This window comes from Protopterus annectens, chromosome 15.part0, assembly GCF_019279795.1.
Source record: "Protopterus annectens isolate FY-2018-M chromosome 15.part0, PAN1.0, whole genome shotgun sequence".
In the NCBI taxonomy this organism is placed as follows: domain Eukaryota; kingdom Metazoa; phylum Chordata; order Ceratodontiformes; family Protopteridae; genus Protopterus; species Protopterus annectens.
Window position 1 is genome coordinate 710,666,327 of NC_056749.1, and position 14,945 is coordinate 710,681,271.

Genomic DNA, 14,945 nt, shown 5'->3' on the forward strand with positions numbered 1-14,945 from the left:
GAGTAGAACCAACAACCTTCTGCATCAAAAGCAAGTACACAACTTGTTGTGCTATTAACAATGCGAGCTGACTTAGCATAAGCAGCACTAAACTTATCTTCCCCTGCAGCTCTCGGCTCCTTGTAAAATCTACATTGTATATAGTTTATTTGTTTTTTGTTACTATACTAAGTTATTGTGTTATAAAATGAATAAAAGCATTTTGGAAAAAAATGCTATTTATTTTCATAAAGTCAGCAAATTCTACTCCGGCAAAGCATAATCCATCTTCAGATTTTAGCATTCTGGAATACCATGTGTGCTAAAAGAAAATAAGTGGTTGGTCATTTTTCAGGCCATATCTGCCAAACTGACTGAAGCTAGCTTGCTGAAAATGTCTTGTGTCGCTCACCACACATACCACAGCCTTTATGCTATGGATTAGTTGAAAGTAGCATATAGTGGATGTTAGCAAGTTAATATGAATGCAGAGGCATATGTTTTGGGACAGAATGTGCACAGCAGTGTGAAACTCTGAGTCAGGAATGTGTGGGTATAAGAATAATATGGTGGGGGGTGCACATGGTACACAAGGGAAGCTGTGTAGCACTGAGTGATGATTGTAACTGCAATATTCTAAATAGTTGACCTACAAAACATGAATGTGGTGGATTATATACTATGTATGCAGTTGTTGTACATCATAGTATTCTCTGTCCTCCATAGCATGGTGATCTTAAGAGTCTTTACACATAAGTAGCAGGAATGTTGGGGTGCAGACCCCTTTTATCAGGGAAGCAAGGGAGATTGGACTCATCTTAAACACTTTAATAACATTTGTTGCTGAAACTGTAGTTCATTTTTTTGTGATTAGGAATCTGCATTTCCCATCTTGCCATTGTTACTGGGAGCCTGCTTTGTGATCCTCTAAAGTGTGACAGTTGTGAGAATGACACTGTCCTTAAACATACAAACACTTTACAAACCATTAATCTTTTGTTCCTTTATTTATTATTTTACTATTTTAGCACCTTTCTCAATGCTACTTACCCAGCATTAGCTCAGTGCATCTCATAATTCTACAGATCTTCCTGCTTAGTGCAGTTCCCACCAAACCACTGACAACCAGCCATCCAAGATACCTGGGACATGGAAGGTGGTGGAGGTTAGCTGAGCTCCTGCAGTGTCTTGTTTCCTGTTCATGAAGAGAATTTTTTGTTATGCATCCTAACCCCTCTGATATGCTGGGTAGTGTTATACAAAGGTGTGTGCTTGCCTACCTCACATTGCTAAAGTCATCCCTGCCAATGACTGCAGTCTCTATCAGAGCTCATATGCTTTGGGTGCTCCCCCAGTATGCCTTCATCTTCCTGCCTTCTGAGAAAAAACAGCAGGCCGTGACCCATGATTCCCCTCTCCCTAATCATCAGTTCCTTAAGTGCCAAGAGAGACAGTTCTATCCAAGTTATCGGAGTCATAGGCAGTGCTCCAGCATTCTGAGCTCAGGATCCAGTCAAATCATTAACCTTTCTGAAACACACTAATAAGTTAACATATCAACCATATAGAATGTAAATGTTTTCTGCAAACTTCTACTCATCAGTTGTAGTAGTCTTAGACTAAATGCCATCATATTTCTGTTCAGGAAACTATTACTGATACAGTCATGACATGAAACATTCCAGTAATCAAACAGTCTGTAGATTTATTTTAATTTTACAAGGCTACTCATATTATTACATGATCCATACATATATACACCATTTCCTAACCATATCATCCAAATTCCATATTCGTATTCTCATTTCCAAACTATATCAGGGGAAATCTAAATAATTTTCTTCCTGACTGATTTCATCTGACAAGTGGATTGTGAAAATGTCATTGAGAGTTCAAGAGTATTGTGTTGTGAGACTGGCCTGAAAGTTGTAGCTGCATGGCTACTTGTGCTTGCAAAAGCTAGATGTGGCCATATATCCTTATTGTCTGCCAGCCAGCAGAGAAGGAAACTTCAACAGCGCATATGTGAAAATACAGACACACGTATATACCCATGCAGATGCAGACACATACATACACACACGCGCGCGCTCACACACACACACACATGCTCCTACCAGCCCTGCATGACCCGGACTAACCACACACACACACACACACACACACACACACACACACACACACACACACACACACTAGTCAAATGTATGTGCCTTTCAAGGTAACAAACAATAATATATTCACGGGAAAATGGAAGTTCAGCCAGCCAGATAAACACGGGTGAGTGCGGCCGATAAATATGCAGTTTCTAGTAAAATGTGAAGGAGTGCAACACAAGAATTGGTTATAGCCATAATGAACGTAATAAATGCTGCCTCTTCAAAATCATTGGCAGTCTATACTCATTTTATTGAACTTGCTATGGCCCATACCTCTTGACCTCTTACCACAGGAAAGATTTTAAATATTGCTGTTATAAACTTAGCAAGACAAGATAACAGGAAAGTCTGAAACTGAAATATGTGTAATTAATTAGTGACTTCAAGCCCTCTGCGATATGCCAGAAAACCACACGTTTTATGAGCAACAAACCAAAACTATGAAGCAAAAATCTGAAAATCTGGACGGTTGAGAGAGATGCGATGGTCATTTTTACTAACCATGGTGAACTAAAATGTAGTATCACATAAAACGACTTTCAGGAGTACAAATTAAGTGCCAGGAAAATAATTGTGGGCGCGTGGGGGGGGGGGTCAGAAAAGCAAAAAAGTATATAACTTTACCGATCTACATACTTCCTTTTGATGCTCCTAGTGAGTCACTAAACAAAATGTGCTCTTCGGCACTGTTGCCACTGGTTTGCCAGTAGTCCCGCATTATCATATTTTAGTTTGTACTCTGAACCACACCTTTCAACTGTCCCCAGTTTTTACAAAATGTCTCTACTTGTTTTCTTATATAGTTTCATGGTCTCTCACATAATTCATGATTTCCTGCTATCACTTAAGATTACAGTCAGTCGATAATGTCGGATGTTAGAGCTGATGCAAAAACGTGTTGTTCTATAAGTAATTACAGTAATGTCTAAAAGTGTCCCTGATTGTGGGTCTTTGTCCCTCATCATGTTTATCTTTGTCCCTAGTTACTGAGCGAAGAAGATGAGAGGTTTGATACTCATTTTATTCTAGACTTAACTATATTTGTCTGATTTATGTTGGCTTTAATGTGTTAAATAATGTAAACCCCAGTACTAAATGCCAAGCGCTGGTTTAATTTATACGCTACCGGATGTGAGCCTTAAAGTAATGTTTACGTTTTCAAGCTCTTTGTCATTTCAGTGTCAATAGTACATGTAATGAAAAGCATTATTCTTAGTATGGCAAAACCACTTTTATAGTTTGTAAGGCATATCTGCTTTGCGGAAATCAACTGCTGCCCTTTTGCTGAGCTGCACTGAATTCCTTACCCTTACATATATGCATCCAAGACTAGTGTATGTAGTGGGTTACCACGGGCAGCAAGTCAGTGCATCCAACGGGCTTGAATGCACAACGTGACATAATTAAAATGTTGTGTGGTCTGTTTATGGAACAGAAAGTAAGCTGTATTCAGATAAATAAACGTCCTCATAAAGTGCAATTATTTTTTGTAGTAGACAAAGAGTTGGTTACTCTAGCTCTAGGGAGCTATTTTGTTGATGGGGGACGTAGAAGTAGAGTAAACTGTAACTTGTTAGTGTAACCGTTTCTTATAATTCAGGGACAGCCTTGTAATGCAATAATCAGACAGATTACAGCGTTGTAATATGCACCCAGTCCATGTTACACAGTTAGCAACGCTGCGCAGACTGCTTAGCACAGTAGCACCGCCAAGAAACTGAGCATGCGCCAAACCAATCCATGACCGTAGAAACTGAATTGGGTAGCTAATAATACAACGGCCATAAATCATTTGAAAAGCAGCCACTTTGTTTCAAGGCTGTAGCTAGACATACGTAGTATATACCACAGAGTACACTATCCTCCGAGAAGTCCTCTGACCTTTGGTGCCATGCAGAAACCAAAATTTATTATTGCTGATTAAACTAATACTCTCAGCCAAATATCTTAATCCCTTGTCTCCGGAATTATCAGGAAAGTAAAAAAAAATCAGGGACAACAGACCCAAATCGTACATACTTCTTAAAATACTGCTACTTCTGACATACAGAGTTGACTGAATCTCATGAGTGACATGCTTTACGATAATTCATCACCTTCAACCAAAACACCACCAATTGTAAGGAGAGCAGAGAAACATTTTTAGCCCAAACCATGGACGTGCAGGGACACTTGAGAGATGTGACCCCAGCATCACTCTATGGACCGTCAATCGCTGTCTAGGGAAACCTAGGAGAACAGGACTTGTCCCACCAACCCCACACAAGTCCTTTCATGTGGTTTCTAGATTGTGATGTTTGCAGCATGAGCGGACTTTTACCGCTGGTCGACCAAAAATAAGTAGGTAAGAAGTAAGTAAGTAAACACAGCAAATAAAACAGAAAGAGTGGCGTCCGTGCCCCTTCGTGTGCCCATTCAGTTTATGTGAAATTGTATTGTGGCAAGAAGGCAGCAACTCAAAACCAGCCCAACGATCAGCACACACACACACACACTCCTACCAGCCCAACGATCAGCTCCTGCACGACCTGGACTAACCACACACACACACACACACACACACACACACACTCCTACCTGCATGACCCGCACTAACCAGCGACCAAGTAAACTCCATCTAAACAGCGAGCGACCACCAGATGATCAGCTACCTAATCCTGCATGCGACCCGGCCAGTACATCCACAAGCCCAAAACGATGCTGCTGCTACTAAATCCCCATCCACGAGCCCAAAACCAGCTACTTCCTGCATGCTGCTGCTGCTACTAAATCCTGCATGCTCCTTCACCAAACGACCGATCAGTACTCCCGCGCACGCATTGTCTCGCAAGTCCTGCGAGAGCAGCTCAGTCCTCTTATTGGCTCTGACTGCGGCTGAAGCAGTCCGGAGCTCCTCTATGTTGTGCGGTTGTCACCACACAGAATCATGGGTATTTCACAGCAAAGATTGCTTTGTATGTAACTGTCCGGACTGCTGGTAAGGCAGTCATGAATTTTGTGTTTCACAGATTTTTTTTTTTTTTTTTTTTTTTTATAGGTGGGAGGGCTGCAGTCCGATAGGACGAGCCGCCCCTGAGTCTGTCTGTCTCTCTTTCTTTCACTCACTCACTCACTCACTCACCTGTGTGTTTACACACATTCTGTACACATGCAGTGAAAGCATTACAACCTCCCCCCCCCCCAAAGTGCATGCATGGGTCATTGTTGTACATCTTAACTTTCTGTGATTTTGCAAAATGGCCTTTGTCTGTATGGCATATTTTTGGACTGTTCCTCGTACAGTGGTTTATTTTCTGGTAAGTTACAGGTTTGTAGTAGGTCAGTAATGTCATATGTTAGTTTGATTCCTCCTGTTGGTCAGAAAGTGCATTGTGACTCAAAACACGTTTTAAAATTTAAGTGATCTGGATTAATATTTTGAAATAGTCTCCCCCCCCCTGCATGTTTTGATAAGAACTGCTAATGCAGTATTTTCATTGCTCAGTTTGTCCCCCGTTCCCCCCCCCCCCACATGCACATACTTTTGCTTAGTAGGGTTTTTAAGAGCCATGCTTAATAAAGGGAGGGGATATGGCCGGTTCATTTAACTGCTTCACTAGTTAACTTTTGTTATTCACTTTTATTTACATTTGTTTTCCATGCCAACCACAGTGTTTCAGCTGTCTAGTGAGAATAAGAAAGATGGCTGTCCTTTTTTGTCTGTGCTTCTCGGCACTTTGGTATGTTGCTGTGAAGCAACAAGTTTTTTTTGGGGGGTGGGTCTTTACTTGTAGATTTAATATGCTGCTGGAGAAAATTCGTTCTCCAATAGGATTTTATGGTTAAGCTTGTTTTCTAATGAGTCCTAAATCCCCAGATATGCCCCTTCTGCAACACTGTGTTAGACAACAAAAACTATGTCCATCGGTTTTAGTGCCCACGTGCATGTTTCATTGTCCAACAGCTATACTGTGTGACACTAAACAATTATTGCAGTCAAGTAGAGAAGTCTTCTCAGCTCATTGCTAACCATCCACTGACCATGTGTAGACTTTGTCCCTTTTCCATCTTGATCTTTCTGCTTTCTCTAGTCGTCTGCTTTTACAGAAGGTGATGGATCCAATTTATTGGAAGAGCTGAACTGTTCCTTTTTCTGACATTATGCAACAGTTGCAGTTTTAGCTTGGCCATTTAAAAGCTTTACACTAGTGAGCACTTGCACACCTTTTGAGGGGAAATGCTTTTAGAACTACTAGAAAAGTCAGTGTAGACTTTTCCTCCTCCCGATCTCTTTAATTATCTGTGCAAATTGTAATCTTTGTTAGTGATTTTAGAAAAATATGGCTGCCTTTCTGTAGTACTTGTCTTTCCCACCTGCAACAGTTGCTGTAGCACTTGTTCCTTTTTATAGGTTCATAGGCAACTACTAGGCTAGCTGCCCTTGTGACCCATTTTAAACCTACCCAATTTCCCTTTTTATGCTCAAATTGTTCTATCCCATTTGGTTACAGATTAGCCTTGTCCATCCTATGGTCAATTTATATATTACCTGCAAGGAGAATAACTAGCATCATACCACAGACAATTTGAGGTGAGCCATCCATGTGGTAAAGCATTAAGGAGCTGGCTCTGTCCATCAGTAGTAGAGGGGGCTGTCCTGGGGTAAATTTTCTGTTTCCCAACCATAAATCCAAGTTGCAGTTGAATATGGACATATTTCCTATATCCATTTTATACGGTGGATGTAAAAAGTGTACATACCCTTGTTAAATTCCAGGTTTCTGTGATATAAAAAAATGAGACGACAATAAATCATTTCAAAACTTTTCTCACCTTTAATGTGACCTATACATTTATATCCACTGTATGTCATATGTATTTTATACAGGCATATATGCATTTTTAAATTACTACACAAATTCTACTAGAATTATTCTCATTTTACCATATTTTATATTGGCTGAGGAGGTAACCAGGAAGCTATTGTTTCTAGCGGCTTCTTTGAAAACGAAGTCAAGAGTCCCATCTTTGTTGTAACAAAATCTGAATGGTCCACTCATTCCTCACCTTCACATACTCCACTCATATAAAGATGCAGAATTGACAACTCTACAGGCCTCCAGTTTTCTAGCACATTTAGCAAACAGTCCTGGAATTACCTTTTAGCATGTACAGGCATTTCTAATGCAGTTCCAGTGTATTTTGTATTGAGGCTTATTAAGGGATTAATCTTGCTCTCACCTTTTCAGGGTCTCTCTGCTGTCTTGTCAGTCAACCTCACTGTTTATTTTTAAAACATCACTTCATTGCTGTGCACCTGGTCAGATGAATATCAAATGGCTCTAAGCTGAGTTTTGTATAGAAATTAATTTATCTTGCTACTGGAGGGGGGAGTAAGTTGGTGTCCCTGTCTAAATTCCCCTTTTATTTAAGGGCTGTACCTCTTTCTGTATGGTAGTTTGGTAAAGCAACAGATCTACTGAAACAAATCTTTTCTCCTAAATATCCAGCCTTGCAGTTTCATTGACTAGCACACTGCAATGGCTTCCAGTGATGGTCTTAAACTTTCTTACAGGACAGGTCAATGCAATTTTTTTTGAAGTTCCCTAGGCCAATTTTGGCTGAGCAATGAGTCTTCTCATCTAGGGAGTCCCCAGTGAACCTTTCAAAAGGTCACGTTCAAGAGGAAGCACATGGCTTTGCCAATTGAATTTGCTGGTATTGATTTGCTGTTTATTCTCCCCCTGATGACTGCAGGTTTGGGGAAGACCTGGAGATGTGTTAGAGAAAGGAGCTTACCCGGAGATGAGACTGGAGAAGGACAGCGGGTTGATAAAACAAACCTTTTTTTATCTCTTCACTCATTTGGCAGGTGCTTTGAAAGTAACCATCTGTGCTGCAAGGGTAATTTCTGATGTCCTGCAGTAAGAGAAACACAGGACATTGTTTGCTTTCTTTAGGGGTTGGAGTTTCTGGTCATTGGCTTCTAAACCATGTGCCCCCCCCCCCCCCCCCCCAAGAAGGTTTCTCATCTGTGGAGCCCAGCAATGTCTCCATGTAATGAGTCCAGAGCAGTGGCCTCTTGAGGGAAGTGCGGACTCTAGTCCCTTTATTTTTGTGGGTGCTTAATTACTTGGCCTGTATAGTGGATTTCAAGAGTGATACATCTCTGAAATGATCAGTTACCCAGTTGCCAGATGTACCAGAAAAGGATAAAGAAGCTGCAGCTTTGACTGTGTTGAAATTTTGTAGCAGGGTTGGGGTGGAATTCCTTCCCTTCACAAGTAAGACTAAGGCCATCAAGCGATTTCACAGGCTAGTAAAAGCCCCTTTACTTTTTCCCTTCAAGATTATACTGTCTGAGCCAACTCCATATCTTTCCAGTTGCTTTGCATGTCCGTTGCAGAGGCGAAAGAGGACCCAGGCTGTGCTCTTTAATTTGTCTGATATTATTTTTGTCTACTGTAGGTGTTTTGGCTCATTTCATAAGTCCATTAGTTTTGTTTTAGTACAGTGCTGCTAATTCTTCATTTTTTGGGGTATTTGTTTCCCTTCTTGTGTTATCACTTTCCCCCAGTACTGCTGCTTCCTTAAGTAAAACTTTGGTGTTTGTGTTAGTTTAATTGCCATTTTTTGCAGCTGTTGTGTTTAAGCATTGATTAGCGTTTGGTGGCAGCTTCTTTGCTGTTAGTGATAGAACAGAGAGGAAAGATAGCAACAAGTTTCAAAACTTGTACCTGTGGAGATTCCAAGATGGCAGCGGTAGTGTGAGCAGTTAAAAATGGGTTTCTGGGCTGAACTGTTAAAATGGCAAAATCAAGAAAAATGTGACTTGTTAACATAAAATGGTAGCCGAAATGTCTGGTATCTAAAGGTCAACAAAGGAGAAAAAAAGTGAAGTAAAAGAAAACTGAAAATTCAAAAAAGGACTGAAAGCAAAGTAGGCAAGAGGTGGCGAAAGTGGATGATGATGGCAGCTGAAGAAGAAAATTCCTAAGTTACTTTGTATAAAAGGATTTTAATTGTAATTCCAGCAGGAGTGGATCCTGTTGCTGTCTGCATGCTAATTGCCTGCTTCTCAAGCAGCCAGAGCTACAATTAACCATTTGTGCAGATTTGCTCTTGTATTATGAATACCACAACTTAATTTCTTGCTCAGAAATGACTGCAGGACTTTCCTGGCTTCCAACTAAGGTCATCCTAAATAATGCCAGATCTGTAACCGGACTGTTTGGCACCATCCAGAAGCTCTAGCATGCAGAACCACTTTATTTATTTTTTTTATTTATAGTAATAGAGAACCAGGAGGACTTTTTTTTTTTTCCTGTACTGTAATGTTTACATTTCATTGACAGACCAGTCCAATAGTGGCATTTCTGAAATGAGAAATTTTCAAGCCAGGTAACATCAGAAGCAAGGAAAGCAGTAGGGGTAAAAGTATTTATTGCAAGGCTTGAATGTTCATGTCCATTGCTTTCTTTTCACCGTCTGGACAAAAATGACGGTCTTCCTGTGATGCTAATGTCTTTTTTTTTTTTTTCCATCTCCCTCAGTAATGAGACCAAACGTCACTGTTTGTGTTGAATGAAGTAACTGGCTACTTGTCTCAGCGAAGGTTATGTTACTGTTAAATATGCCTATGTTTAATTGTTACATATTGAACCTCTGTGCAATAAGTCGTTATCGGTCGCATGCTTTTACTGTCTGTAGGTTGGGGTGATGATGTGCTGTCAGTTCACGTTTTACCAAGTATGTAAGTTAAAAATCCTTCAGAAAAATTGCTCCTGGTAGTTGAATAACCTAATTTTTAGAGTGAACCCGATATTTTAACTTTTTAAAAATAAACTAAGTAACAAGTGTATCACATCATGTCTTTCTATGATAATGTGCATAGAAGTGATGTTCAATGACAGTAGTTCAGAGGCAGTAACGTAGCCATTGTTGAGCATTATTTCTCTGTCCAGAAACACAAGTTGGGGGGTGCAGGAGCATATTTTTGCACTGTGATTTCAAATAGCATCAGCCTGTCAAAATATACATTGCATGTACAATTACATGCAAGTTGGAGGAGTTCCCATACACCTAAAGCATATCTTTGGAATGTACTGTTAAGTGATCTTGTGTTGCTGGCTCTGGGCATCTGTTATCTGTGTTTGACATATCTGTGTATCGGTCAGTTCTATGTATCTGTTTGACAGTCATTAATATTTTTTTGTCCTGTATAAATATTTTAATTTATATACCTTTTGGACATGGTCATGGCTGAAAATGTTTGAAGATCAATTTCACTTACCAGCTTTTAACAAGTAAAGAAGTGTTAAGTTAATCTGTCTTAACATGTGAAAGTCCATTGTATTTAATGTACACGGGTATTTTGTAGTCTAGCTTTAAAACGTTCATGCTGGTTTCACAGTAATTAGCACATTTTAAACTTTTTAAACTTGAGACACCAGTTAGCTCATCTTGAAAGATATTGTTTTGGTGTGAAAGGATGACATGGTAACATCCTGAGATGTCTGATGCTGTGGTGTGTAGGCTTAGCCTAATGCTTCACTGAACTGGTTTAATAAAACCCACCTGTCTCTCTACCAAGCTAACCGATGAACCTTTTGTTTGGATCTTTGTCCCACAGTTTATAGGCGCTATGATTATATGGGTCCCTTTCTTTTTTTTTTCTCTCCCAGTAGACACTAATTTGCACCGTCTTCATGTAGATTAAAAGGACTCTTGAGGTCCGCTACAATCTATTGCATGTTAATGTATGACCATAGTCCCTTTTTATGTCATTAACTGTGACGTTGGAGTTTCAAATGTATTTATCCTGAAGGTAGGAATGGGCACTGAAGTCAGCCAGTTGCATACCTTGCTTTGAAGGGATGGATAATTTTCTCTCTTTTGCCTTTGTATAATAATTGCACAGCGGCTTTGAAGTGTGGCTTTAGCAAACTTCCCAAAGAGGAATTCTATGCAGTGTTGTACTGTTATATGCCAAAAGATTGTGTTTTGTTTATTGGATAACTATGAATTTCCAAGCTGCTGATCATTTGCGGTCTTATGTGATGCTATTTTCAATATTTGCAATATTTTTTCCTGATGCTTCTATCTGCACTGATATTTCTGTAAGCTGATTCAGACAGAATTCCCTTCATGTTAAGCTTCAGAACTGAAGCTAACCATACTTGCTAGAAAAAAAAATCTTGCCAGCCTCCGCCCTTCATCGTGAAAATGTGCTTTCCTTATATGCTGGTCTGACTGAGGTAACTGAAGTATTTATTCTGTCTTACGGATGTTAGGTTCATAGTTTCTAGGCTTGCATTTCAGGGAATAAAGAAAGATGGGCCTTGAGAAATGAAGCTACAACTCCCCACTGAATATATCCATAGTAGTGCATTAGCAAGATGAGCCATTGCAGCAGTCCAAGCTTGGACCTCTGTACCTTCAGCACGCAACAGCTCATTAACAATGCAGAGCTTTAAGCTTCTGTACCACCACTATACGTGACCTCCAAGTGAAAAGAACAGCCCATCAGGGGCCTCCTGAATTTGAACTGCGGACTGCTTGAGCAGCAGTCAAATACTCTGCCACAGAGCTATAACTCAGTTTCGCAAAGGCATGGGTCTGGAGGAACCCTAGACACCAAGGATAAGTCTTTACAGAATGCCATAAAGAAGATTCAAGCCCTGTATTGTCATATGTCATGCCCAGGATATTTAGTCCTTTGTGTCACCACTAGATAAACAGCTGTCAGAAGTGGGATGTGACATCTGGAGACCAAAATACCCATCAAGCATGGAAGGAGTTTAATCCTTGTGTCTGGTGCTTTAGACCAGTTGGCCATCCTGAATTCTGACTAGACCATAGTGCTACTGGGCAAAGTAAAATGAGTGGCAAGACTTACTGAAAGACATTGGCCTAAACCAGCCAGTCTCGGTCACTGCCAGGTACATTGCTTAAAATCCCTAAATGTGCAGCACCTGTAGAGAAACCTTTAGCTTGACCCCTCCTCATTCTGTTCTTGTATAGTTTTAGGTCACAGGTGTGGTTGCTACTGTTAATTATACAATGACCCCCCCATTAATATTCCAAAACGTGCATGCTGTTTGGCCAGCGTGCCCATTGCAAATCCCAAAATATATTGACGGAAAAAGGTCCGGTCGCCCACACTTTTTTCTGTTGGTATAAGGTGCCCAAATTTTTTTTTTTTAATTAAAAAAAAAAAATGGAGCAACGGAGACTTTTTTATTTATTTATTTTTTTCTCCGTTGCTTCCGGTTCAAAGTATTGATGTACTGGGTATGCATGGGAATGCAAGTCCCATATGCATGCACAGTACATCAATACAAGGAAGCAGTATACTACCACCATCAGAAGACAGTAATGTGCCGTTATACAAAGGCATTATTTAAGAAAAGTAAGTATTTTTTTCTTAAATGTCATTGTATAATAGCAATAACCAACTCCGTGGTTGTGGTATAGTGAAGATTTACTCACGGTTGGCTTTATTTAATCACTCTGGATTCGCCCTTGTGATTAAACCACACGAACTGTGGGTAAATCTTCAATGTACCACACCATGTAGTTGGTTATTGCTTAAATAATCCATGTGCCTAATTTCCTGCAAATGTAAAACTCTTGTTTCCATCATTAGCTTGGTTACTAAGATAGAAGCCTCCACATCTCTTTTGACCTTAAGTGTATGCATTTCTGTCATTCTTCAGAGTTCTGAATCTGGAATTGTGTATCAGGATGTAGTGCAATACAGACTTCAGAAGAATTGTTTTAATAGTTTGCAGGGTTCCGGGATTTTCATGAAGTGTGAACAATATCTGTAACATTCACCTTTACAGCTGTTTGACCTATGGAGCAAGTTATTTAACTTTTTATGCATGCTGGGCTTTAGTGGTCATTCTTATTTGAAAATAATATAGTTTCTATTGGTGGTAACTTTCAAAATTTTCCATCAGCAACATCACCTTCATTTTATGTGATGGAGAGAATATGTACACCCATACCTATGAACTGACATGTTATTGTACATCTAACCCTATGTTTAGTTTTCCACTTAATAGCTTCAGGCATATTTTCTGCCTTTTTTTGCCTTGTAAACTGAAGAAACAGTGGTATATTGTGGTAATCTTTTGGCAGTCATAATGGCAAATATTTTAATGCCTGGATACAGCAGCAGATTAGAATTTTTCTGGCAGTTATAACATCAGTGGCAAGAAACTGATAGACCTTGAGTTTTGGTTAGTGGTTTTGTATGAAATTGCATATTAATAGCACCACTGTATAATCTTATTATAAAAAATGTATGGTTAGTTCCCTTATTGAGCAAGAGAAGGAGTCCCACATAGAGGGAACATAATGGGAAATGCTTGGAAATGTGAATGTGGAATTACTAATAAATTCAGATTGCCTGTACTTGACTTTAATATGTAATATTTAGATCCAAGTGTTTTGTGATGACTTGCAGTGATGTTTTAAATTATATGGTTGTGTATATAAAAAAGTTACAGATCGAGTGCTACATTCCTTTATAAAACCATATAGGTAGCTTAATAAGCAAACCAAAAGTTGTAGTATGGGCTTTCTGCTGTAGTGCCACAGTTTTCCTAACAATTTTGGCTAGTGCAGTAAAAACTGAAATTGTTCCATAGGAGTCCACTTTGATGCAAGTTGTTTTCTTATGAATTGCATCATGTTCTGTTCTAATGCTTCTTGTTGGGTTAGTAGCGAAAGTGTCACATGTGATTAAACATGGAACAGTAGTCCTTGGATCATTTTTGCTCATAATGTATCTTAGCAGTCTTTTTTTTTTTTTTTTTTTCCTTGGAACCTTGGATAAAAAGACTTTGTTAAAGTGAACAGTCTCCTGCAGTGTGTACATAACAGCACATGGTGACTTGCATTCCATGGTGCATGCTCCTCACTGTGAAATGTTTTTTGTGTGTGTAATTTCTTAATAAAAAGCTTCCTAAACCTTTTAATAAAGGTACACATTATTTTGCTTTATCCTTCTGCGCCATCACTGTAGAGATGGCATGAGAATATATCCATAGTTAAAAGCTGTAACCAAGCATGTGCGTAGTGATAAGTTCACTAAAGCCTGTGGCTGCATTCCAGTGCTTTACCTGCATGATCCATCAAGAGCAAAGTTTGTCAAGTTTCAGTGATGACAGTGTAGGCAAAACTGAATTTTACTGTAGATGAATTTTTACATGGGAAGGATGCATTTCCACTGATTTTTGGGCCGGGGGAGCAAATGGGTACCAAATGCTGCAGCATAAAAGTTAAAAAAAAAAAAAAAAAAAAAAAAAAAACTGCTGCAAGTGTACATTTTAAATTAAAATTCAGTCTTAAAGCCATATGAATTTTATGTTTGAGCCATGAGCCCGTACATAGGCTCTTGCACAAGCAGTGAGTGGTATGTCCAATACTCTATGGAGTCACCCCAACACTTTCCCTTCTTTGATGTCATTGAGGCCAAACTTTAACTCTGTTATGGTGACATTAGCTTGGGCAAATTAAATTTCACATGGGCAAGATATATTTCTAGTGGTGGGAGAATTATTTTTCACCAAGATGGATGCATCAAGTTTAGTCTTTTGCATTAAGCAAGAAATTGAGAATGTAAACTGTTAACCAGGCTACTTTTGAGCTATAGATATGGCTTGGTTTATTAAGTAATCTTTAGGCCTGTCTTTTCTTTCATTTGTTTGAAATTGCAGGGGTAGCATATATTGTGTAATGGCATTATAATTTAAGAAATGCTGAAGGCAGTCAGCCTGTTTGCAAGAGCAATCCAAAAACTACACCATGACATTCACA

General features: G+C 39.4%; 1 protein-coding gene across 1 annotated transcript in view; it reads left to right on the forward strand.

The window, feature by feature from the left end:
* The window catches only part of LOC122789874 (integrator complex subunit 6-like), a 753,279-nt gene that overhangs the window by 91,148 nt on the left and 647,186 nt on the right, over positions 1-14,945 (forward strand). The window lies entirely within an intron of this gene.